Genomic DNA, 25,237 nt, shown 5'->3' on the forward strand with positions numbered 1-25,237 from the left:
TGCTAAGTGCCTTACACAGATTATCTCATTCAACCTCCTGACTCTATGAGGTAAATATCATTTTAGAAATAGAGATACTGAGGTATAGAGAGCAAAAGCAACCTGTCCAAGGTCACACCCTCTTAGTGGTCAACTGGAATTTGAGCTCAAGCAGTTTAACTCCCCATTGCTTTAGCTCCTGACTCTCTCCTATAGAAATAAAATAGTTTAGACATCTAGTTTTCTCCTTTGGCCAACATATAAGATCATAGTCACTAAATGAGCAGAATGTCCCTCTTCTACCTCAAGAAATTGGAAGAGCTGTAGATATCACATGAATTTGGTTCATTTAGTTATTCAACAGTGTTTGTTGAGTACTTCCTAAGTGTAGGCACTGTTTTAGATGCTACAGATAACAGGTGTAATGAAAACAAACAGAAATCCTTGTCTTCGTGGAACTTATATTCTAGTGCATTCTAGCTTCTCATGTTTTTTTCATGAGGAACCTAAGTCAGCCCAGGTGATGTAAACAAGCTTTTGTCACTGGAAAGGGATAAGTAGGCAGGTAACTTGGAGGTTTTTTTTCTTGGAGGCTGATCACTCAGACAAAGGTACTTATAGTTTTTGGAGGTGAAAATAAGGTTTATTAACCAAGAGATATCAAACTTTCATATTACAGAAACCATCCAGAAATGTAACATTAAGTGGGCCAGAAGGGGCCTGTAGTCTATTAAAGAACACTTAATTCAGTCTATAAAGGCAGGTCCTTCTCAGCTCTCATGGGCTGTAACCATATCGGAATGTGGACCAGGGTTGTATAGCTACCAATATTTCGTGTGTGTGCGTGTGTGTGCGTGTGTGTGTGTGTGTGTGTGTGTGTGTAATATTCAATTTGTAAATTTTGGAAGATTAATTCAAAATAAAACAATGAAATAGATAACCAAAACTTTGCCACTTAAAAAAAAATCTATTTTAAGGCTGAATAACATTCTATTGTGTACATACCACATTTTCTTTGTCTACTCATCCATTGATGGGCATTTAGGTGGCTTCCATATCTTGGCTATTGTCAATAATGCTGCAATGAACATGGGAGTGCAGCTATCTCTTTGAGGTCTTGACTTCAATTCATTAGGATAAACATCCAGAAGTGGGATTGCTGGATTGCAAGATAGCTCTAAAAGGAGGAAATCCTGCAATATGTGACATGGGTAAACCTGGAGGACACTGTGCTAAGTGAAACAGCCAGGTACAAAAGGACACATACTGCATCATTCCACTTATATAAGGAACCTAAAATAGTCAAGCTCATGGAATCAGAGAGTAGAATTGTCCCTGTCAGGGGCTAGGGGGAGGGGAAGTGGGGAGTTACTAGTCAGCAGGCATACATCTCTATGCATGAATAACAGGTTCTAGAGATCTGCTGTCCACCACAGTGTCTATAGTTAGCAATACTGTACTATGCACTTAAAAACTGGTTAGGAGGATAGATCTCATGTTATCTATTTTTATAACAACAACAACAAAAGAGCTATAGGTTAGAGTCTAGTCACATGTGTCAGTTGTATTTTATTGTGTGTGTGTATATGGTGTGTGTGGTGTGTGTGTGTTGAGGTGGGGCGATTAGAGACACTCCAGCAGTTAGCACCATGATGGTACTGGAGGAATAAATCACCAGATGCCTCTACTCCAAACCTACTAGAACACAGGACCTTGCAAAAGCTCCTATAAGGGAAAGAAGGAATTAAATCACTAACTGAGGGAGATACAAGGAGAGTTTGACAACAGAATCAGGAGCAGTGTCAGAGTCAGCATGTACCTTCCTGCAAGAACATCACATAAAGTTTATTTCAATGAACACCACTTTCCTTCAAGCTCTTTGTAGCTTGCTGACTTGCTCTGAGATGGAAAAAGAGCAGGTCATTTCTTCTGTGCCCTGGAGCTTTGGCAGGGAGAAACTTTTCCTTTGAAGCTTCAAAGGTAGAAGATAAAGAAAGCTTAAGCCTCCCAGAGGAGGTTCTTGCAGAGGCAAAGAAATTCTACCCCACCTGTCAGCTGGTCTTCATGTAGGATCGGTGCTTTGCTCTTCTCTAGGCAAGTACCCTCCTGCTCCTCCCTGTCTCCCCACCCCCCCCCCATGGCAAGAACACTTAACATGAGATAGACCTTCTTAACAAATTTTGAAAGTGCAAATTCAGTATAACAACTCCCCATTTCCTGGCTTATTTCACTTAGTGCAATGTCCTCCAGGTTTGCCCATGTTGTTGCAAATCTCTAGACCTGCTTCATTGTCCCCCTTACACAGGCCATGGATGAAATCTGAATCCAAACAGAGAAGATTCATGTTCCAGAATCGTTTAGCAGAACATGTTTACCCAAAAAATAGAAGGACAAATACTGCCCACATGAATAACTTTGCAAGTACAGGGAAAAACTGAGAAAGTCAATTCTTCTGTGGAATTTTTTGAGCTTTTGGTAGAAGGCAAATTCTCCAAGATGGGAAAGAACAGAAAGTATTTAGCTAAATGTCTGGCACATGCTCAGCACCCAATAAAGGTCAGCAAATTGTTATCACTATTAGTAAATTCAATACATGTCTTGTCCTCTATTGCAATTGCAGTTAGCATAAGTTTTGTTCATTAGTTTAATTTAACTCAATCTTTTTTTTTAAAAACTTCAAAAATTATGCCAAAGTTATGTGCTTATTTGACTGAAAAAAAAAAAAAAAAGGTCCTGTTCAAAATACATTGTTAGTTATTTCTTTGTCCCCAAATGCTAATGTTCTCAAGCAGCAAGATCAATGACCAATGTCCTACTGAAATATATGTAAATCATAGTCACCCAGAATCTTAAGGGATCCCCTGCAGTTGTAAAATTCAGTGCTTCTAGCCTAGAATTTATTACCAGAGGTGCATAATTTTTGATAGAGAAAAAAACAGTTGATTGTATTCAAAGATACCAACAGGCACTTTTGACATCAGCTCAGCTGCTCCTACAACCCCAGCTGAAAAAGGCTTCTATCCTGCTAGCCATCAATGACATTTATGTCATATTCAAGGTTGTGTTTTCAAGTATGTGATCTTATCCGAACCTGAGGAGGTTCTGGCAGGTATACGGTATCTCACTGTGAAAATCAGAAAGCAGACTTTGAGGGGCTAATGGACTTTCTTTGGGCCACATGGGTGGCAGAGCTAGACCTTGAGTTCGTGACTTGTGACTATGGACTCAGGTCTGTTCTCACTGCCCCATGCTACTGTGAAACCTAATTTATCTTCCCATCTGGGACACTGCCTTTTGCTTATCATGGTATTTAAAGCTCTAGTACATTGTGCCATGAAAATCAGTTTAAAATGTGTTAATGTGCTTTTAAATACTATTTACAGAGTCCGGGTATTTTTCTATCACCTCGGAGGTCAATAATGAAAATGTCAACGCCCACAATGACTTGGAGAAGACTCCAGCATACATATTGATTATAATTTAGTTTGGATGTACACTACTTTCCTGTCATCTAATCAATAACAAGTGATTAAAATAACTGATTAAATGATGAACATGTTGGAGTTCTCAGCCTTTTTATTGACTTGTCTAGATCGAGGGTTTGCTCTAGTCATAGTGTAGGAATCATTAGATGCTCACAGAGATTCTGGCGTTTGGTCTAGTCATAGTGTAGGAATCATTAGATGCTCATAGAGATTCTATCAGAAAATGTGTGTAATGAGTTTGGCCAAGAAGCCATTATAGAAATTTTGGAAAGCAGATTAAGGAAATGCTGAAGAGCATGACCTCTGGACTTGGGGAGAGCTGGCTTGGAGTCCTCACTAAGCTCTCCCATTTACTAGCTGTATGTCTTTAGGCAAAGTATTTAACCTCTCTAAACCTCAGTGTCCTCATGCATGAAATACAGATAATATCCCCTACTGGCAGTGTTTATTGTGGAGATTAAATGAGTCAGTTCAAGTAAATGGATTATAGCATTGACCAGCATATAAAACACGAGGAAATAAGTATGAACTACTATTATTAGTAGTATCTATTTAGTGTCTCTAACTTAAGTTCCTTCTTTGAGTCCTCTAACTGTAAGAAGTAGTTAAAGAACCTACTCAGCTCATTGTGTTGGTATCAGTCAGGGGGAGAATGCAGAGGAAGCAATTCTCACCCAGTGATCTGCACAGCTTCAGCTCTCAGTGGATATCAGGTACCATGTGGGACACCTGCTCTGCCCTGTCTCACACGCGCTTAGCCTGCCTCCTGCTCCAGCCACTGCTAGGCAATTCATTTCATGTCGGAGCAGCTGACAGCCACTCATCCATCCCACTACCGCTGCACTGTGCCCTTCTCACTTCCTGAGCCTGGATCTTCTATGTGGCTGAGGTGAGGGATCTATATGGAAATCCTTTAGCATCCATACATGTACAAATCTGGAAATGCGAGGGAGTTAACACTCCAGGGGGAGCTTGTCCAATGAATGACTGAGGCTGGTGGATAGATGCACTTTTCTTCCATCCCTCAGTGGATAGATAGACTGTAGTTGCATTTGACACAGCTCTTCAGGGGTCTTTGCAAGATTGAGCCCCAGTTGCCCATGGCACTGATCAGCTTGGAAACACAGCCTTTCTCTCCTATCCTATTTCAGTCCTTCCAATCCCCCACTGATGATTCCTGGGATCACTTCCCAAATAAACTACATGCATTCAAGTGCTTGTCTCTGGTTCTGCTTTCAGAGGGACTCGGAATGTTATGTGACTGTGAACCTAATGGAAGTAAATGTATTTGTCTCTTAGGTTTTATCTTCAAAGAATTATGTTTTTATGAATCCAGAAGAAGACTGTTGAAATGGATATTGAAGGTAATTTACGCTAATCCACTGAATGCTTCTAGACCCACTTCTAATAATCTTAAATGATGTTCTAGCCCAGGGGTTGGCAATCTTTCTCTGTAAAAGGACAATTAAATATTTGAGACTTTGCAGACCAGATGGCCTCTGCTGCAATGATTCAAGTCTACCACTAAAAGCATGAGAGTAGTTAGAGATAACAAGGTAAAATAAATGGATGTGGCCGTGTTTTAGTGTCTTTATTTACATGCAGCAGGTCTAGGCTTGCAATGTAGATATGATATACAATCTAGGACATTTTTTCAGGCAGAGATGTTAAATAGTTATTACTTCTAATTTTCTACCCTAAAGATGCTCTTCTCAAAAAACACATACTTTGCAATAACCGAATACGTCTTTGAGTATCTCTTCTCCCCCACCCTGCCCCGTAGCCCCGTGCAGATTAACTGCACTGACTCTAGGAAGGGCTCAGGATGAATATGAGAGGACTATGGGTTAATAACAGCATTGACCAAGTGCCTGCTATGTCCCAGGCTTGTACAGCTGCTCTTCTGCATTAGCTCATTGATTTTTGAGAGAAACTGAGGTCAGGGAGGTGAGGCAACTAGCCTACATCCTCAGAGCAAGCAATTCATAGATGGGAAATTCGAACCCAAATCCACCTTTCACGTGTGCCGTGTTAGGGCCACAGGACGGTCTGTAGTATCTTTGTGAACCTAACAGTTCTCTTCTGCAGCTCAGCAAGTCATGTCCCAATATCTGGGCTCTTAACCAGGAGTGGAGAAAAAACTAACGTGGCTGCCTAAGGAGACTGTATCTACCATTCCCCGTCAAAATGTCTAACATGTTTGGAGTAAATGACCAATTCGACAGCTTTAAAAATTTGTAAAATACATTGTTGCTGTCATGTAGAACATAGTCTTAGTTATGCCAAAGTGATTTTTAAAATTTGATTTTCATAGTTCACTGGGGTTGGTCCAAGAGTGGAACAGAGCATGAAACTTCAAAAATGGGCATTTTAATCACTTATGTCCATACAAAGAATATATTTATAGTATTTGACCGTTGTCATTGAAACAGCAGCTAATTAGAAAGAAAAACAAATTTAAAAATAAATCAGAACAAGCCAGAGTTCTGATCTATAATTCATCTACAAAGCGTGATAAGCAAGTTCTTTAGAGTGGTAAAAATATATATTTATTTTGCACACTGTAAAGCATAGCAGGTTTTAACCACTATCTAACTAAAAGAAAGACAACAACAAAGAGGGAGGGCCACAAATCTGAACTGACAAGCCCTTGTTATTGGATTCTAGTAGATGTTGCTTTCAATCCATGCTGAACTGACGCACCGCTAGACCGAAGAGATGCACAACTGGAGTGGCAGTCCACAGTTACCCCTCGGTGGACTTTGGGTTTCGGTCATGGGACAGAGAGTCTGAGCCATGAAGACCGAAGCAGAGTGCTTCTTGAGTATTTAACATTTGACCTTTGAAGAGGAAGAAAGATAAGCTGACAATTAAATTGTATTTGAGGGCAGATGTGAGCTGAGAGTTTTAAATCTCAGAAAAACAGCAAAATCCGTGGTTGGTGAGATTCCATCACACTCTGACCAGAACAGAAGAAAAGGGGTTAAATATCTTTTTGAAAAGGAAGGTCTGCATATAGAGGGGAATGCAGATCAGGACAGGATAAACTGGTCTACGGATTTACAGAAATGTGGATAATTTCGCTTTGAGTAATAAGACGACTTTGATACTGCTCTGCCCTCTTAGAAATTATCCAAGAAATAATCTTTACCATTCCTAGATTGCATTTTAAGACTTGGTTCTGTGTTAAGGCATCTAAAATCAATATGAACTCAATTGTTCATTCATTTACTCAACACACAGAAATCTTTAGTTTGCTGCTCTTGCCTTTGGACTAACTTTAAAATTTTTCTTTAGTGCATCTATCCTCTTTGGTATATACACATACACACCCAGGTGGTGTGAGTGGGCCCCACCACCATCCCCTGATTTCAAGAATGTCCTGGGTTGGCTTAGGCTAATCAACATAGTCTATTGCCCTGGACACCAAGGGATATTCAGGGATAGCCACTCCATAGCCAATTAAAAGCAAGAAGAAGCTACAAGGCTTCTTAAAAACAGGAGTTTTCTCTCTCTTCTGTGGGGACAACTAGAGGATGTTCTCTCTCTCCCTGGTGGTGTGATATGAAGATGGGGAGCCTGGAACTGCTGAGGCCCTCATGCTGCCAAGAGAGGAATACACCTTGGAGATTCAGTGGGTTTTAAACCACTAAATCAAGCCTTCCCTCATATCAGGACATATTCTGGACTTTCTGATTTTGTTAATGAACTCTCTTTATTGGTTAAGTCAGTTTGGTTTGGGGACATTTGTTTGGGGCACTTGTTTCTCAGAGTATCTGTGGAGTGGGAAGTACATTGTGTCTGGTTCTGGGAAACCAAGACAAATAAGCCTACGCTTTGCTTTCAGAAGATTTCCCATGTCAGGGAAATGTGGCCCCTGACCTACAGGCTGATGAAGACCTGGCCACTTTCAGGTCCTGGAGCACTAGAAGAAATTGTCTGGGTTAGAGTTTGTAAAAGGGATGTTATAAGAGCAAAGAAAAGGAAGAAGTGTCCACAGCCTCTGAGAATGAAGAACATGTTCTTTCCTCCTACAAATAACTAGGAACAAGATGTCCAGAATTAATCAGATTGGTGTCAAGGATGAGTTACAAAGCCAGCGACATCTAAGAGATCAACTGTGTTATCTTTATCCTCAAGAACAATTTAAGTCATTAAAAATAGGGTGACTGCATTTTGAACTCACAGCTATATTCAATTACATCCTCTGTCACAGGAAAAGTGGCTGAGATTTTTAAGCTTTTTTTTCCGAAAGAGTAAAAGGAGCCCCCCCACCCCCCCCAGCATGCCTGGGAATGGTTCTTTTTGCTTAAAAAACAATTGATATTTATGGTGCAGGGTTAGGTAAAAGAAAAAAGAAAATAAAAGTATTTGTATTCTGGCTGTAAAGAACGATATTGTGGTTTAGCTTTGGATATCTACATATAGAAGAGAAATGTGTGATATGGAAAAGTAAAACTCAAAGTCTAATGTGCATACAAATTCCATGAGAATCTATGAAATGCAGACTCAGATTCAGGAGATTTGGGTGGGGCCCTAGATCTGCATATTTTACAAGATCCTTGGCGATTCTGATGCTTTGACTGTAGGCCGCCCTTTGAGAGCAAGGCTGTATCGCAAAGAGCTGGGCTACAAAGGATTCAAGAGGCCTGGGTCCAATTCCAGCTCCATCATTAATCAGTTGCGAGATGGTGCAAACATCACTTAAACTTTGAATGCTCCTTGGCTGTAAAATGATGGCACTGGACTTAGTCATTTCAAACTCCTGGCAAATCTAATCCAACAGAAAAAGAGACTCTATATATTACGCATGGTGTTTAAATGTTTTCTACGCTTTCCCTGCCCCTTGTCTACATGGAAGGAGTCACCTAGCGTGCCCGCTGCGTGAATGCTGTCCTTGGCTGTATTCTCTCCATCACCTCCTCACAGTCAGCCAGCAAGTCTCAGCTATTTCCTTACTAAGTAACTCTAGATTCTTTTATTTATTTGTTTGTTTCTACTTGTTTCTTCTACATATATTACTTAAATATAATGCGAGCCACATATACAGTTTTTAACTTTTTACTAGCCATATGAAAAATTTTAAATGGCAAAATGAATAATATATTTTATTTAACCCAATATACTCTAAGAGTTTCAGACATGTAATCAATATAAAAATTATCGATGAGATATTTAGACTTCTTTTTTAGTCATCCTAGATCCTCCGGTGAGGACTGGGGATTAAACTGGCCACCTTGTGGTGTACGGGACAACGCTCCAGCCGACTGAGCCATACTAGCCAGGGCAAGACAGCAGAGCTGTAGAGAAGTACAGAGGTCGCAACTGCCTTTTGAAAATAAATTTTTGTTTTGAACTGACGATAGATTCACAAGAACTTTAAAAGAAATGAAGACTAAGCTCCCATGAACCCTTCACCCTGTGTCCCCCAACACTGATATCATTTATAATTGTAGTACAATAGCAAAACCAGGAAATTCTACTGGCCCACCATTAATTTTTAATGGCAGTGGCTTTTTCCTCCCTAAATATCCAGATTTCTCTAAGAACATCAATGGATAAGTTCTTCTTTCTCCTATGGGGAGAAATGAGTAATAAGATGAAGGAATGGGCTAAAGGTGCTCATTCCGATACTGTTTTCTTCTAGGGAGTGGATCAGATGTCCCCTTCCATCTACGAAAGGGAGAATTTTGGCCTGGACCCACCCCAGTGTGTATCACCCTCTGCCTTGTTTTAGCATTAAATTGTCTAATTCTACTTTTACTGAAGAGGTAATAAGATCCTGGGATAGAAGAACATTTAGTCTTTTAAGTATATTTCACACATACATTGGTTTGCATAGAGTGTTTAGTGAGGTGGCTTGTTGAAAAAATCCAATTGTTATGTGAAAAGCATTCATTATTCCTATTTTCAGGCCACTCAACTGTTGCTTGCCTAAAAGAGAGATGACATAACCTTTGAAAAGGTTTGACAAATGGCTTTTCTCAGGCAAGAAAGATTTACAGGGCACACAGTAAATTAGCCAGTGGGGAATATTCTGCCCATCTGGAGATACATGTCTTTTTTCCTTAACTTGGTTTTAATTGGAATTAAGTCTTCGAGGGCTTGTCATCCATTAGTTTTTATTGAATTTACCATCTCCATACTTCAAAAGAGAAAATTGAAGATGTAAAGACCTCCCAGGCAAACTAGCCTACAGGATTATCTAGCTAATAATTGGTGCATAGATTCAAACCATTGCTTTCTTACTGTCCAATTTCTACAGTCTCAATGTGTTGAATGAGCTCCAAGAGCTACTGACTCCAAATTGCTCAGCTATGTGATTAGCTATATTTCTAGATCCAGACAGGGCTGGGGACATGGCAGAGATCAATAAATACATGTTGGCTGACTGAGTGGATGATGTTCTCTTTCAGTGTCACTGTTAGTGTGTGGAGCATCTAAGCATAGACTGTCTCAGTTGGAAGGGTATTGGGTAACTTACAGGGGAGCTATCAAAGCTCACCAGGAAATGTCACCAGCTGCTCAGTGTCACCAAGAAATGTCACCAGCTGCTCAATAGCACCTGGCATCAGCCCTCCAGGGGCCTGTGGCAAAAACCTGAGCCTACCTAGTGCCAATGACTACCGTTTTCTTTCCTCTTATCCAGGAATGCGTGAGTTAGAGCTTGGAGTTCTGGTCATGGTTGTTTTCTAGGAGTGCTCAAAGCCCACACAGTAAACGGCAGCATGAGCATGTCTTCAGATCTCTGCTTACCATTTCTCTAGACCTACATCCCATCTGCCAGCCAGCCCCTTCTCGAGCCTCTGACAAAAACCAAGGCATCACACATGCTATTCTCCTTTTCTTTATGCTTCTTCATCCCATTTAATACCAAATCCGATTGATTTTGACTCTAAAACATCCCTAGAATCTGTCCTTTTTTTTTCTTTCATGCAGCCACAATCTATCTCTAACTTGATTACTGCAACAGTCCCCAGGGTAGCCCCCCATTTCCACTCCTGAAGCTGTCTCTCATTTAACATATGACATAATCAACTCTTTGTCTACCTTTCCTTGAGGCCAAGGACTGTGTTTACTACGTCTGTATTCCTTTATAGCCTGATTAGATAGTAGGTGCTCAATAAATGCATAAATGATTGAATGAAGTTTCATCTCAGCAGTGATGTTCCAGGAGAGGGAGCAGGAGGAACGTTAGGCAGCCTCCCTGATTTATCAGAATCTCATTAATAATTCATTACCAAAAAGCAGAGAAACAATAGATTGGATAAACCTTTCCCAACTACATAGGCCTGAAAACCAAGAGGGATTAGCTGACTGGGAGCTACTTATGAATGCATAGGTTTCTAAGAGTCTCTGCTAATGCAAATATCCTTGATTTTTATTTGTCAGAAAAATATTTCCTCATCCCATCATCCTAATGCTCCGTGTTTAAAACTAACTTTTCAAATATTGTCAAACTAAAAGCCCAACCAGAGGCTCCCAACCCACCTATGAAGCTCTCTTTCTTACAATTTCTACCAGCAATCAGAGCAATGGCTGTAGTTAAGGATGGGGCAGGGGGAGCTCACTGCATTGGACGCCTGGTGGGAAAAACTTTAGGTTAAATTTTTCCTTTTAAGTCCCCCGGTTGAAAGTAATTTTCCCATTCTGTGAAAGAAGCGGAGATGAGATTGAAGTGAGGTGCCCGGGGCAGGGGGCGGCCTCCTTTGACAGTGCTTTTCAAGGATATCTGTATTGTTCCAGAGGGAAGGAGTGTGTGGGGAGATGTGTGATGCAGAAACTGAGTGGAGTCTCTCTGGATTCCCAAGTGCTCCATCCATCCATTCTGGCTCTTAAAGTCAACTTCAAAACTGCTTCCAGACAGAGAAGCATGAGCGAAGGAGCCTCTTCTTCCCCATGTCCTGCCATGAAGCTGGGTGCCTGGAGCTGAATAAATATATTCTCTGCACTGACCCAGGAGTCAGGAACAGCATGCAAGGACCCGGCCACTCCCCAAATCCAAGGAGCAGGAGGACGTCATCAAATAGCAACATTTCAGTCCTGGGGATAAGCGGTTAGTTATAAACCTATAAGCCAATGGTCTTAACCACCACCTTTTATCTCTAGTCTTAGCAAGGCAGTATTTTGTTTTAGTTTTGGTTGCTGCTTTCTTCTGTTTGTTTTTTAAAATATTCTCTTTCTCTCTCTGCCCTGCCCCCCTTCTCTCCCTGTCTCCTCCAGTGCACAAACCTATGAGTGCTTACTACGTAAGGGCCGGGAGGGGCAAGTGCAGAAGACCATAGTCATTCATGAAGAGTTCCATGGAGGAATGCTCTCCCTGTGTCCTGCCCCTTAGCTGAGAGGGGTGGCCCAGAATCAAGCATTTGTTGGCCTTTAACTGGCAGATAGGAGAATGGGTTGCCAAGAGCACAGAAGTGAGCTTTGTGTAGCTGACCACTGGTATCTCAGTGCTGTGAGGGTTGGGGAGACTGAGGGAGGGGACAAATCATTATTCAGTCTCAGGCACTGCGTTCAAACATTGTGTATACTTCATCTTAAATTCAAATAAGCCTAGCATAATGTCCTCCAGGTTCATCCATGTTGTCGTATATGATGGTATTTCCTTCTTTTTAAAAGCTGAATAATATTCCATTGTATGTACACCCCACACTTTAAAAAAAAAAGTTTTTATTGAGTTCAGAAAGAGAAAGGGAGAGGGAGAGAGAGATAGAAACATCAATGATGAGAGAGTCATTGATCAGCTGTGTCCTGCAGGCCTCTACTGGGGATCAAGCCAGCAACCTGGGCATGTGCCCTGAGCCGTGAATCCTAGTTTATAGGTCACTGCTCAACCACTGAACCATGCTGGCTGGGCCACACCACACTTTCTTTACCCATTCATCCATTGATGGACAATTGGGTTGTCCCCCTTTCTCGGCTATTGTGAAGGATGCTGATGAATCTGGAGACCATTACACTAAGTGAAATAAGCCAGTCACAGAAGGAAAAGTATTGCATGATTCTACTTATGTGAGGAATCTAAAATACTCAAACTCGTAGAAACAGAAGGTAGAACGGTGGTTGCCAGGGGCAGCGGGGAGAGGGGAACGAAGAGCTGTTCAACAAGTAGAACATTCCAGTTATGCTTCATAAATAAGTTCTAGAGATTGGCTGTCAGTAATTGTGCCTAGTTAACAATACTATATTGTGCACTAAAAAAACTGATAAGATTTTGTGGCTGTAGATCTCATAGTAAGTGTTCTTACCACAATAAAATATAAATAGATTCTAATGAGCCTTAAAGGTGGTTTAATATTTTCATCCTCAGTTTATAAAGGAGCAAACTAAAGCAGAGTGAGATTTGCCCAGGGTTGTATAAGCTATACATAGCAGAAGGGGTGATCAAAGCCATTTTATGTTTAGTTAACAGGATTCTTTCTAAATATTAATTACTCTCTTTCAAGACTAATTTATTGTTTTTGTGAGCTGGGGATCATTTTTTTTTACACTGCTTGTTATCACTCAAAACCTAACTTAATGTTAAGTAAGGGGGGGTAGAATTGGGGCAGTAAATCTAATGAAGAGTCTCTGCTTATCTGGGACTCTCTTATCTGAAATGCAGGCTTTTCGGCAGTTATTTCTAAATCCAGCATGCATGGTTTCAGGGAAGCCTCGTGATCTGGAATAATTTTATAATATTACCATAGCAACTTCTGTGATTGCCCAGATACTGAGAATATAAATCCAGAATAAAATAGTTAGGAAGAACATTTTTTGAACACAGACAGTTAGAATTACATAATAGAATTGTGTTTTTGCTGCGTGATGGCACAGAAAGTGTTAAAAATAAATCTTATATTTTAATTTGAGAAGTTCTGTAAGGAAAATTCAATGCAATATGACGGGTATCCAAAAAATCCTGAAGAAAATAGGGCATGTGGAGCAATGTGAGAGAGAAGGCTGCAGGAAGAGTTTGCACAGTAGAGGCAGGTCGAAATGTACGAACTAGGTGTAGCTGGCGAATATTTCAGAGGATTGATGAAAATCATCAATACGATGATTGCTGGATCATTACTTTCCACGACAAAGGTGCCTAACTTGGCAGTTTCAAAGGTAGGGATTTAAAGATGACTAGAATGGAAAGACTTTTTAGAGGTCATTTGTGATGCCTGACTCAACCCTGCAAACTCTCCAGCGATTGAAAACCAATAATAAACAGAGGTGGACATTGGCTGTTTCGCCCTCACGGTTTCTATTTCTCCATCACATGATAACACATATTATGATTTTCTTTTGAAGCCACTCCCCCCCCCCCATTATCTTTGTGTGTATAGGGCTGAATCCACATGGTCCCAGGCTCCTGGGCCCCTCCCCCCAACCTCACAGCGATAAGATCAAGGCCGGGCAAGGGCTGAAGTCCAACAGATGAGAGACAGAGCTCGGCTTTAGACTGGAACTCCGGGGAGGAAGCCCTTCCTTTCCATTGGATTTGCTAAGGTGGTAGGATGTGAGCTGGGAGAAGCAGGTATCCACCTTGGCGCACACAGGATTGCGCCTGCCAGGGAATGAAGGCAGAGTCCAGAAACACAACCGCAAAGCTCAAGGGAGCCCTTGGCAATGGCTGGCAGTGCTGATATGTTTTCCTGGTCAAGCACGTGGGCATTCTCCGAGAGGTCCCCCTCAACCGTATCCTTTCCCTTCAAGCTTCCGACGTGTTCCCCTCCCCAGCCATGTGCACCCGAGGACCCTGCTTTTCAGTTTAGTGAGAAAACAGAAGGAGTCAGAGAGAGCTTCCTCTCTTCACTGGAAAATCTATCAGCCTTCCAGGTTTTGCAGCCACATAGTCTCCCGCCCCTCATCCACAGAGATCTGTCCCTAGCCCTATCTAGTGTCACCCCCCCATGTGCGCCAGATCCCAGGTCTCAGCACCTGCTACTCGAGTCCGCTCCTGCACGTCCCCCTTGCTCTAGGTCATTATCAAAGTTCTCTCTACTATGTTCTTGCCACCTGCTTATGCACTTTCTGTGACTTTAGAAAGCAAAAACACAAACGAAACCCACTCCTTCCCTTAACTCTCACATCTTCCATCATTTCTCCATCATTTCTTCGCAGTGACCTTCCTTCAAAGCATCACCTATGCTTTCTGTCTGCTTTAGGCCTCTCCAATTTATTACGAGCCCAGCATCCCACTGAAGTCACTTGTGGCATGTCAGTATCTGAGTGATATTTGCCCGTTGATCACTCGGCCGCTTGACACACTGGCTTCAGCTGGCCTTCAGAACTTCTGTTTTTCCCGAGTCATTTGAGAAGGGCCTCATTTTTGTGGCTGCATCTTCTTTCTCTTTTAGATCAGCACTCAGTCCTAGGTCCTCTTCTGTATCTCCACTTGCTGCTGCTGCTGGCTTTAAGTATCACCTTTCACTCGTGGATAGGTCCCAGGTCCTTACCTTTTGCCCTTACTTCTCCCTGCAGACAGTCTGCTATTCAGCTCTGTGAATTTCAAAGCATACGTGCGTGGGTGTCTTCTGCTTAAGCCCCCAAATATCAAAGTCAATCTTCATTCCACTTCCTCTTTTGCCACATATCTACACCACTATTAAGCGTTGTGGGTCACAAACCCAGCCACCTTTCTCCACTTCTACACCTTTACCTTAGTCCCAGCCACCAGGGTCTCTGACTTGGGTTATAACCACAGCTTCCTAACGGGTTCCCTGCTTCTTGGAGTGTCTTGCCCTCTTCTGACAACAGTTTACTCAGCAGGTAGATGAGTTCTTTTAATACATAAATCAGGTCACGGCAGTTAACTGCTCCAAACCTCCAGTGTCTTGTAATAAAATCTTATTTATTCTGGCTTCATGATCCTGGTCCCATCTTCTCAGTCACTTGACTCCAACCATACAGGACTTCTTGACACTACTCAACTCAACTATGAGAGCATGCTCCAGTCTCAGCACCTGTGAGCTTGCTGCTGACTTTACCTGCACTGTGCTCCCCCAGGTACTGACATCCTTACCTCCTAATCAGTGTCACCTCCCTGACTCCTGATTTGACATAGTCCCTCCTCAAACCCCACCATGACTCCTTGTTTTTTAGGCTTCTTTTCTTCATAGTATTTATTGCTCCCTGTGACATTAGATATTGATTGTCTCTACCACCAGAACTTCATGAGTGCAGAATTATGTCTATTTTACCACTATATCCTTGGCACTCAGAATGGAGTCTGACACAGTGCAGGTGTGTCCAATAAATATATTTGAACAAATCAATGGATACATGAATGAATGAAAGCAGCCAAATTCCTTACATCACTTATGAACACTGGAATCCCTCAACGCCAGGATGCGCCCCACCCTCCTCAACTTCTCAGCTACATCTACCAAAATTGTCCCTCTTTTTTTTAAACTTATATTTGAATTCAGTTTCCTGTAACTTGCAGCTGAAAGAGTTTTGACCACATCCAGTGCCGTGCTAGAGCTGTCTTGGACAAGCTTATGAGAACGGAATATTCTTATTTCTTCCCAACGTTACTTTTAATAACGTTAGTTTGAAGTCAGGAATGACAGGAATATTTACACCATGGAAATCAACAAACCCAACAAGTCAGGGCTTTTTTGTTTTGTTTTTTCCCATTCTCTCTGGAGCGTTAAACATTTGCCATCACACCATTGTGTGTCTAACGCTGTTCTCTGAATAGTCCCAGTGATGGAGTTCTCCCTGGTCGCTAAAACAACCCCATCCAACAGCTGTCACTGTTACAAGCACTTAGTTATAGTTCAGCTCCTGACATCTGCCTACTGAGAGGACATTTCACTTTTTAGTTTTTATTCTGCAGCAACACAGAGCTGGTTGAATAACTTCTATGTGATTCACCCCTAACATTTAAAGAAAAGTCTTTGTGCACCATCTCTCTCCTACTCTTCATCTCCATATATTTCCAGGATACATATTCAAAAATCCCCCCCCCTTATTGGCTAACCTCTTGTTTTAAATAAAACTCTTTTATTTTTCTTAATACTGAAATATTTTATACATGGTAGGCAACTGAATGTTTGATGTGAATCTATAAAAATTGTAGAAGACCCATTATCTTGATTATAAAATTTAAAAAATATCAATATTGATATGTATTTATAACTTCTATATATAAACACATACTCACAGGTCAAAATAAATTTCCCATTTCATTTTAGGAAGAATCGGGCAGACATCTCATGATATTCCTTCTCATGGTTTATGTAAAATATTTTCATAATATATAAGGAAATGGAGGCTGTGTTGTTAGACTTGGCCACTGGTATTAGCAAAATAACATCTTCCAACTAGAATCCCAGCCCTTTTCCCTTTAACTCCTAGAATTATCTCTTTGAAGAAACACATTTTTTTTTCCTACCAGGGAAATGGCTATTTTTATGTGATCCAAGCACTATTTACCATTTGTTAGGTCAGCTTAGGAACTAGATTAGATGCATACCTATAGTTAGGTTCTTTAACTATTCGGGGTCTTATTTGCCCCATTGTCACACTGAGATAGTGTTACTCTAACAGTCAAACACTAATAATCTTCTGTGAACTTTTTCTTGTTTTCTTATTAAGACTTACGATGTTTAACGAAGAATATCATTGATTTTTATCATGTAGTTTTCTGTGTGCTTATTCAATCAACAAATGTTTATTGAGGATAGTTTATTAGATAATCTTTTGGGCTCCAAGGTCACAGGGATGAACAAGGTGAAGGAGCCTCTGCTCTCAGGGAGCTCATGTTTTAATGACGAGTGGGGAAGAGGCAAACATGGAAGAAAAACAAACTAAACTGTGGATAGGGGTGAGCTGTCTATCAAAATGAAAGCGGGTTTATGTGGTAGGGATGCCTCTCTGGTACGTAGGGGGGTTGATGGGACAGGGAAGACTTCTCTAAAGAAGAGACTTGTGAACTGAGGCCTCAGTCCAGCAATGATAAGGAGGCGGCCACGCAAAGTCCTGGAGGAAAAGAGTGTTCCAAGCAGAGGAAACAGCCTTGCTGAAGCCCTGATGCAGGCATGAGGTTGGCTTTCCCAAAGGAAAGAAAGAAGGTCAATGTGTCTCCAGGGTACAAAATGATGTCAGGGAGGAAGTCAAGGGCCAGACCATGCTCTTTGTGAACAAGAATAAAATCTTATTATAGTCTAGTTTAAGTAGGAGAGTAACATAGTATTATTTCTATCTTTCAAAATGTCACTCATTCTAGGTAGAGTATATAGGTTGTCAGGATCAAGCATAGAATCAGGGAGACCAGTTGGGAACAGTCCCAGAAAGAAAGGCAGCATGGTGGTAGCAGCAGAGATGACTATGTGTTGAAGGGTGTACTTCCAAAGCTGAAGCAATAGGACACGAGGATGGATTGGGTGGAAGCATTAAGGAAAAGACAGAAATCAAGAGTAAGTCCTTGGCTGAGGATTTCGCAAGACGGTGATGACATCTACCAAGATGAGAAAGCATCGGACGGAACTGAATGGAGAAAGACCTGGGTCTCTAGTGTCAGAAAAATGGGATAGAAAATCCTTTAAGATAGCGTAACGGATGCAAAAGAACAACTCATTGGGCATTACGAGAACAGATTTCAACCTCTAGGTCTCTTGATTATATGAGAGATCCCAGGCATTAAGTCCATCTCTTTAAAACACAGACTTGAAGAGATGGCTTCATTCAAGTTGGGTCTCATAACTGGACAAGTGCTATGGTAGGAGAAAGTGTACATTTATGAGGGAGTAATGTGCTTTTTATCGCAGACCCCTCTCCATCAAAGGGTATTTTCTTGTGGTCAAATTTGTCCAAATGAAAGATATTCCAGAACTGGTATAGGTAGCCATTTATAAGGACAAAAGAAGCTAAAAATAAACAACGAAAGATTAATGTGCCCACCTTTTGGAATAATGTGCTGTGTGCCTGGAAAAGAATTGAGTATGGTTGTGTCCAATAATGTTTTCATTAATCAAAACCTGGAAGCCACTGCATAATGAGGCAAAGAAGTCAATGGCTATTAGCATGTTGCTGTACTTTCTCCTTTCCTAGCATGAGTGGCAAGCTTGGGGTCTGTATGCACCCCATTCTTTCTGTCTTAACAGATTACAGTTGGGGGGAAAGAAACAACCATACAATGATTCCCAAAGACCGTTCTGCAGACCACGCCCCAGCACTCAAAGATCCTCCGAAGAGAAAACAGTTTCTCAGTTAGTACATGTAGAAAACTTTGCACGCTCTACATTGCTCTTGGAGATCTACAAAAATATTACAAAGCCTCACAGCAGAGAAACCGGTTCACTTTTGTTGAATCCAAAGTTTTTCAAATTACTTTGCTAATGTTATAACTTTTAATACACTTCGAGAAAGGTAGGGCTACTGTCTTTTTCATAGAATCTCTACAGATTCATTTACTTAATGACTGGAATTGTCCAATATGTGTCCACAAGGCTCAATAGCTTGGCTTTTCTGCTGTCTTTATCTGGGCACAGTGCCTGGTACGGAACTCGTGCCAAGTTGGCCTCAGAAATATTAACTCAATTTGAATTACATTCAGTCTAGCATCCTGCCTGTTGGTGATGAGGACTGTCCATCTCAATTTCAGTCAAAGTGTAAAGGTACTTCCCAAACAGCCTGCCTGATCACTGATCCCCACTTGAAATCTACCTTCCAGAACATGCTTTGAATTTATTTAGAGGCTCAGAGTCAAGAAAATTCCATATATTTAATTCACAGTTTGAAATTCACAGAATTACCCTTTACTTGTTCAAAACCTAGTGTTTTTCAAGTTCATGGAATTTTTTCTGGTCTTAATTGCTATAAAGTGTTATTTTGGTTTAGAAGAAAAGCTACCATTTTAAAGTTTCCAGCTGTTTTCCTTGAAGATGGCACTTTTTTTTTTTTGAGCAGTTTTCCCTGTTCTGGGAAGAATCTTCCAGAGTGAAGGTAGGCTGCGGAGGTCCTCGGCGCTCGCGGGAGCCCCGCAGAGCAATACTGACCGCAGCTGAGCCGGACTGGGGAGAAACCGGGTGACTTCTATGACTTCCAACGAGCCTTTGGGAAGGAAAGGAATGGGAACCAACCACTTCCTTTTGCAGAAGTTCTTAGAACTTCTCTGAGAAGTCAAAACAGTCCTAGAAAGGTTTTCTATCCAACAAATGGCCTCGAAAGGGAGCTCATGAAGGGGAAAGGGACACCTGAAGCAGCAAGGAAGAAGGCAGCTTGTTTGGGTGGAGAACAGGTGGACAGGGTGCTGGGCAAGCTGAGGGACAGCGGCTGAGCTGGGGGTGTAGCCTAGAGGGCTCACAGGATAGGACACGGCAGGAAAGTCAGCACAGAATCCAGGCACATATGCTGTGCGGGGCCAGCTTCCCGTAGCCACACCATGGGACAAGCATAGGAGCCCTTGTGAGTCAAAATCTGGAATCTTTTAGTAGAAAGGGAAGGTTTCCTAAGGCTTTCTATCTGGTAACAGACTGACCCATGTATCCTCAGTAAGCCCCTTGGGAGTTGGAGATCTGAATTAAGAGACTGAGGGTGATTAAAAGGCTTTTAACAAGATGCGTGACTTCATTTTGCATTTGTTTATATTCCCCCCCCCCCCAGATTTGTCCGAATAGCTTCAGAATTCTGATTGCTTGGACCTGTCCTCATAGACTCTGTCTTCTCTAAATTATTTTAATTAAATAGTTAAACATTATATTTCCTAGAAAAGAACGTTTCTCTTTGCGGGGAGGGGTGCACATGAAAATGTGACATAGCATGAAGAGGAGGGTGAACGTTTTACTGAAAAATTTCCTAATTAGTAACAATGGGGGGAAATCTCCAAATCCCTCCCTAAATTAGTTAATATAAACACTTTTTTACTTACCAAAGGGATAATCTATCTTTGCCATTTTCTCCAATAGCTAGCAAAAATCTGTGCACGTGTTAGGCATTCAAAAACTACCGGCTGGTGGATAGGAGGGCAGGAAACAGGCAGTAACAGGACGATGGTCAAAGACAAGCCAGCCAAGGGGGACCGCGCAACAGATGGAGGCCACGCGCCCACACCCACCTCACTCTGTGTCCTCTCGTGCGTCTACTCAGGGATGCGCACAGCAAAGCTTTAGCCCCTTTGTACACACAGGTGAGCTTATACGGCCACAAAGTGGGAGAGCTGGGAATGTGAACACTGGACCATTTCAGTCCAGAACTCCATCTAGAGACTGGAGATCGTAATAATAGTATCTGCCTGCTAGGTTTGGTGAAAGGATTAAAAAATAAACTACGTATAAAAAGTACTTAGCTCACGGCCTGGAACTTAGTGAGCGTTTCATGAAAGGTGGCTGCCATCATCAATCAGTAGCATCCTCACCATCATCAACATCATTTTTTTTTTTTTTTACAAGAGAACAAATTCATTTTATTTATTTACTTTTCAATAAGTTTAAATCCTTGAGGGGTCCAGCATGACATGGATTCTGTGTCTACTGGCCTCAGGGGGAAGGTTGCTTCAGGATTTAGCACAAACCATGCCACCATTTCTTCGAGCACGAGTTACCCGTCCCCAGCTGGCTCTGGTTTTGTTGGGCTTGCCACCAGGAGGCACTGCGCTGTTCTCTGCTTGGGACACATAAGCACGTCTCTTGCTTAGACAGAATTCAGTTTCATCTTGAGCATAAACGCCTTCAATTTTAAGAGCTATGTGTTCCCTCTAGTTCCAGAGACCCCACTTATAGCTGGCAAAAATGGCCTTGGACCACAGCCTCCAGACATGTTTGTTGTCCTCGAAGTGCTGTTTCCAGCAGGCCCCCTCAGGCTCCACCATGATGAAAAGACCTATCATCACCTTAATTATTACTTAGAAGGAGTGTTCATCGAAAAGAATGATTACATGGTTCACCTAAACTTTTCTCCATTTCGGAAAAGGACATTAACCTATTTGTGAATAAATTCTCTAGGTAGCTCTGCATCTACACAGATGGGAGGAAATAAATCTGAAACTTTCCCAAGCTACCAGGTGGAAGACCTGGTCTTTAAAACAAGAAGCTTGACGTCAGAGCACATTCCAAGATAGCCCATGTCGTAGCATCTCTCTCTTTTTTTTTGCATCCCCTGCTCACATTTCTTCTCTTTCTTATGGACTTTGATAGCCCACTAGGACAGATGTCTACTTTTTAAATCATGTCCTTGCCCTTTTTAAATGACGTATCTTTGCAAGTTTTACCTTGCTGCTAGGCCCCTGGACCTAGGGCTGAATTTGCAATTCTAACTCATCACTGTGACCCCGCAGTTCTTAGTGCAAGGCCTTGAAACGAGACGAGCTTCACTTATGAGCTTGCCAATCCATCACCTCCAACTAATTTGCAGAAATTCTGAGATAGGCTGCTCCACATATTCCTCTTTGACTTAGGAGAACAGAAGAAAACATCTATAAATGTCATGTATAACCAAGTACTTCCCGGACATCTTTAATTGTTGCTTTGGGGTGTGAAGGATCCATAGGACACCCAAAGAATTAATTATCTCCCACTTGCTGACTCCCTAGCATATTCCTCCACCTAAATGTGTGACTCTTCCTCCAATGTTTCCTATCAAAGTAAAAGGCATCATTAGTCACCCTGCTACCAAGACAACAACCCTAACATAATGTTTGTTTCTCTCGTCTACCCACCACATTCAATCTAGCTTCAGGCCCTAGAGCTTCTAACTCCTTTGCAACTCCTCACTTAATTTCTTCATTTCTCCTACTATCACCCAAGTCCAGGCCACTTTTACGTATTGCATGAGTTTGTTCAATAGCTTTCCAACTGGTCCCCTTGACTCTGGAGTTGATCCTCACTAATGTTTCCTATACGTCAGAGCTAGAGTGATCTTTCTACTATGAGAATCTGATTCTGTTCCTTACGTGCTTAAAACTCTTCAGTGGCTCCCCACTCACAAAAAAGGAACAAACTCCTTAAAAAGTGTTCTATTTGCTACCGCTGTGTAACAAACCAGCCAAGGCTAGGATTTCACAGGGAGCGCAGCAGGGGCAGCTTGTTTCTGATCTACAATGTCTGAGATCTCATCTGGGAATACTCGAAGCCTGGAGTAAACTGACTGCTGGGGGCTGGTACCATTCGGAGGAGAATTCGCTCACATGTCTGGCAGCTGATGTGAGCCGTTGGCTGGACATCAGCCAGTCATTGCCCCAAATACTTACACGTGGGCTCCCTTTGTGGTCTTTTTGCATGGACTAGTTTGGGCTTCCTCATTGCACAGTGACTGAGCTCCAAAAGCAAATGTCCTCAGAGAATAATACCGAAGCGTAGGCATTATATAAAAGAGCCTCAGAAATGAAAACATCTACCCAGGTTCAAGGGGAAGGAACAAAGCCACCACCTTTGATGGAGGAAATAAGAGAAGGTCACATTCTAAAAAGCATGTGGGATGGGAGATATTGTTGTAGTCGTCTTTCAAAAAATAGGATTGTCACAATTTACTTGAGGGCTTTTATGATTCGATTCCTGCTTATGTCTCTGTGGCATTGCCCTCACCTGTCTTGAAATATGCTCTCAGATACAGTCACCGCTTTTTCCTGAATCTGCCATATTTACCCGTCTCTGAGGTTCACTAGACTACCTCTTTCTCTGAAACACTTTCCCATCACACCCTCTCATTCTCTCCACCTTTCCTGGCCAACTTCCTCCTGGATGGTTTTCCTTACTGCTGATCTCTTCTCCAAATCTGGGTTGTGTCTCTCTCTTTTATCATTTCCAGGTCAGCCAACATAGTGCTTAGAGCATGGCAAATGCTTACAAAATATGTGTTGAATGAATGCATGTCTCTCCCAAAGTAGGGACTTATTAACATCCAGTTACTGCGTGTGTTGTCCCCTGAGACTACTACAGTGCTGACCCATAGGAGGTGCTCAAAACTGTGTGTTGAAAGAATAAAGTACTGTGTTTTCTTGGCGACCTTTGGGGTTTTGTTGCTGTTGTTTAGGATTCATGGGGCTAAGGAAAGCTATTTGAAGACTTCTTGCTGGGCCAGTGCTATATCCACTGTTGCTAGCAGAACTCTGTAGAGCTAAGTCATGAGTCTATTGCATTAGCATCTCAAAGTTTCCTCCAAGTTGATTCTCTCCACCTCTCACTCAAATTAACACAGTCTCCACTCAAAGGAAAGAAGCTAAATTGGTTCCACAAGAACTTGACAAATGAAGAGCATCCTAAAATTGGTGCCAGAAACTCCAATAGGGCTTGAAAGGTAGAAATGTGAGGGCTTGCTTCTCTGAAGCTGGGTAACAGAGCTGCCTGAGCTTCTAGTCTTCCTATAAACATTGCTATAGTAACTGACAGGTAATTAGCTGTTTATCACACATGCACACGGTGCGCACCCACACAGTTTCTAGCAACAGCCTGAAAGCATAAGGAAAGAAAATCAATTTGCAGGCTGTTCTTAAATTACATTTTTGGAAAGTCTTGCTACTGTGAACCTTCTGGGGAACCAAAATATTTATGGTGTGGACAAGCATTGCTAAAGATGACCATACTTCCAACTGTCCACTAAACATTCTTCTTTTCACTCCTCCCTTAAAACGAGGATTTGGATTTAGAGCTCCATCTTAAACTTTGAGGCGAGGAACTGGCAGAAGAGACTGCAAAGTGAGGAGATGGTGATAACAATAGCAACAATAAGGAGGAATTCACCTGTTAAGGAAATATACAAAGAAACCAAATTTCCTTTCAGCTGGAAGTCAAAATGACTGATTATTTTCTTTCTATTGCCTAACATGCTCCATAGTGTTAATGTGAAAAAGGAACAGGCCGGGTGGATACAAAGAGAGAGCAAATTGCTTATTTGGGTTCTAATCTGTATCACTGGATGAGAAGGATACTGAAACCTATTGTGCATTTGATTCACACAATTTCTGAACATATTTGTATACAATAACCTTCCACCTATATGTAATTACATCCTATTTATGCATAATCAGAAGAGGCAGTTGGAAGAAAAACAAGTTCATTATGAGATCTGCAATAGAGATTAGGAAGGGCCTAATTAAATTTTTAAGGAGAAATGAATACTTTCTCAATGCACACTTTATAATTATGTCATTTAAGTTTCTTAAATCACAATTCTATTTTGAAAAAGAATCAAACACTTTGAAGCAATTACCAGAGTACCTATTTTGTCTTGCTTAAAGGATCATGTCAACAGATGTTTCTAGTACATGCAGACAGAGTCTAAGCTAGCCCAATATTAAATGATAACGCGGATCATAGATCAAATGAGTCTAAGGAGCATATTTTAGAGATCGTGCTAATGTGTTTCCCAGCAAGGGGCTGGTGCTCCTTAATCACTTCTCTCCAGGAAGTCAGGTCTGGTGTCATACATTAGCAAGGAGTGAGCTTGAAGAAGACAAGTCATTAAGACAGAGGCAGGAAACTACTTTGAAAACTCTTAGAAAGAGTCATGATTGGAAATCTCAATGTGTAATATGCCTCTCAAGAAACTCTAACATCCTGGGTTGTTACAGTTTTTCAGAGGTCTGTTTAACAGAAGACAAGTAGGAAGTGTGGCTTCCACCTCCTGGGTGTGATGCTCGAGAATTATCTTGGTGGTAAAAGCAAGAAACTAGGGCTACCACCTTTCCTTTCATCATTTTAGCCCGAGATTTTCCATTCCCAGCCTTTGCCTTCAATGAGGTGAGACTGTTCACTTGGGCTTCCTAGATGCACCCACTGCTGGGGAGAGAAAACAGTGGGCACCTGCAGCAATGTTGGTCGCTTATAGCTTGGAGGAAGAAGGGGCGCGCACACACACAC

At 41.7% G+C, this 25,237-nt stretch overlaps 1 pseudogene; it reads right to left on the reverse strand.

Annotated features, from left to right (window-relative positions):
• Positions 1-20,871: 20,871 nt before the first annotated feature.
• LOC107537857 (large ribosomal subunit protein eL33-like) lies at positions 20,872-21,893 on the reverse strand (annotated as a pseudogene).
• Positions 21,894-25,237: the final 3,344 nt, after the last annotated feature.

This window comes from Miniopterus natalensis, chromosome 4 (genome assembly GCF_054644295.1).
Source record: "Miniopterus natalensis isolate mMinNat1 chromosome 4, mMinNat1.hap1, whole genome shotgun sequence".
NCBI classification, from domain to species: Eukaryota; Metazoa; Chordata; class Mammalia; order Chiroptera; family Miniopteridae; genus Miniopterus; species Miniopterus natalensis.